This window comes from Nicotiana tabacum, chromosome 23 (assembly GCF_000715075.1).
Source record: "Nicotiana tabacum cultivar K326 chromosome 23, ASM71507v2, whole genome shotgun sequence".
In the NCBI taxonomy this organism is placed as follows: domain Eukaryota; kingdom Viridiplantae; phylum Streptophyta; class Magnoliopsida; order Solanales; family Solanaceae; genus Nicotiana; species Nicotiana tabacum.
The window spans coordinates 46,571,873-46,574,206 of record NC_134102.1 but is presented as its reverse complement, the minus strand read 5'-3'; the positions used below and the strand labels follow the sequence as shown (position 1 = coordinate 46,574,206).

The 2,334-nt window shown below is 36.7% G+C and overlaps 1 long non-coding RNA gene across 1 annotated transcript; it reads right to left on the bottom strand.

The window, feature by feature from the left end:
• Window positions 1–207: 207 nt before the first annotated feature.
• On the bottom strand, window positions 208–1,630 carry LOC107819048 (uncharacterized). The gene is made up of 2 exons (XR_001655604.2): window positions 1,064–1,630; window positions 208–483 (listed from the first exon to the last, which is right to left on the bottom strand). It is a non-coding gene; the product is annotated as an uncharacterized LOC107819048 (long non-coding RNA).
• Window positions 1,631–2,334: the final 704 nt, after the last annotated feature.

Genomic DNA, 2,334 nt, shown 5'->3' with positions numbered 1-2,334 from the left:
GAACCTAACTCGTGACAGCTTGGGGCATAAAATAGTTGGCCCAGTCACACTGCATTTAGGCTTCCATCAAGTGAGCCTTAAAGTCCCTAACCATTTAAGGCCTACAAAATGGGTCAATTCATTGCCAGGCCCAAAGGGACATGCATTAGCCCCTACAACTTTGCAGGATTTAGAACATTAACATGCATGATCATTCTGACAACGCAATTCATCATGTAAAGGTATCTTCCACATACAGTGATCAATACACAACGTGATTACTTCTGTAATACAACCAATTAATTTTACAATTTAGCCTATAAACTATGAATCCATGTTATCTACTACTGCTTGCATCGACTGGGAAGAGCCAACAACAAGACCTCCCCCAATCATATACTTCTTGTGGTTAACCCTGTTGATCTGGATTTTCACAAATGAATCTGACCAGCTGGTGGTTAGATGCACAAGTTTGCCACATTTAACATCAACTTAAAGATGAACCTTCGGTTTCAAGTAATCAAACATCAACAAACAGACGTGACATTTCATCAGCAAGACTTAATACGCCTAAACATTCAGTTAAAGCGTACTAACAACTTTAGATATTAACAGAGAGTGAGATCTGAACAACTTTAGCAATCAAACATGCTGGATCTAGATGATTAAACACAAAAACAGCATAGACAAACCAAATTTTCATGTTATAGACTTGAATAAAAATTTTCAGATGAATATGAACATACGTAATGGCAAGGAATATAACAGGAATGACCAAATAAAGGTCTGAAGAAAGCAACTAATGGAGTTCAGCAACAATTCCAGCAATTAACAGCGGTGTTTCGACCTCAAACAACTCGTAGAAACCCAGAAAAATGCGAAGTAGGCAACAGAAGCTAAGATCACTACAAAAATTTCTCTCTCTTTCATTTCTGTCTTTTTATTTTTTTTATTTTTAAATTCTCTTATTTTCAGACGCTTAACACAAAGCAATTTGAACACATACTTCCTAAACTAAACTGAAATGAGAGGAACAAAATAAGAATAAAATCGAGAAATAAAATGAAAAGAGGGAGAGGCATACCTATTGGGTTCCAACATATCGATGAAAGTGATTCCGGCAAGCCGGAGAAACAAAATGGAGCAATTAGAGAAGAAACTGGCCGGTCAACGGGGTTGAATGGATTTTGATGGCCGTAAAATGAACCAAAACTAACGTCAATTGATTGATCTCATCAAGAGCAATCAATTAACGTAGCTTTCAAGTTCAAACAGGCCAAATTGAGGAGAAATCAGGAAAGGGGTAAATATAGATTTTTTGAAATTCTAAGATCTACTAAATGACGAGTTCTAGGGGGTTTCAGAGATAATGGTTAAGAGATTAAGGATGAGGAAGGGACGAGGATCACCTGGTGAACATTTGGGGGTGTTTGGAGGTGGCCCGCTGCCGTAGGCGATTTTCAGCACGCAGTAGGCGGTAGAGAGAGATGAGGGAGAAAACATGATGTATGAGAGGAGTCTTTGGGGTGGGGGGAAGGGTATTGGTGCTCGGACATTTTTAAGGGAAATAAGGAATCAATTCTGAGCCGTTGGATGAAAGGAGATTAAGGGCTAGGATTGATTAGGCAAAACGGCATCGTTTTGCTTAATGGGGGTCTGCACCGGGTATGGACTGGGTTCTAGGCTGGGTATTAGTATTGAAACTGGGCCCAAAAAGGTTGGCCCAATTCGATTGTAAAGCTTATCAGGCTTCTCTCTTTTCCTTGTTTTTCTTTTCAACTTTAACCACTTAAGTTAATACCTAATTTTAATACTAATTTGCAGAATTAACCTATTCACCTATTTTAATCTGGTAATTACCTAATTAATTAACTAACAATGTAGATTAAATGAAAGAAAGCTAACTAATTTAAACCTAAATTGCTAAAATGCAAAATGACTAACGTATATTGTGATTTCATATTTTATAAATGAAATTAACATGTAATTAAAAACTAAAATGAAAAGAATAAAAAATAATATTTTTGACGTCTTTATTATTCAGGGTATTTCTAAACATGCATAAAAAATGCAAATAAACGCAAAATAAATCAAATAAAATAAGAAAAAATTTCTAAAATTCTATAAGAATAATTTAAAAGCTATTTGGACTATTTTAGGAGTAGTTTTAGGCATGGGGCAAAAATTATGTGCTCACGGTAGGGATCAGAACAACTGCATGGCGAGATAAATCCATGAATCTGGTCTCGTACTGGGTAACAGTCATGCTACCCTGCTGTAGGCGCTTAAATTGGTTGCGGTAGTCCTCTCTCAAGGTAAAGTGGATGAACTTCTCCAAGAATAGCTGTGAGAACT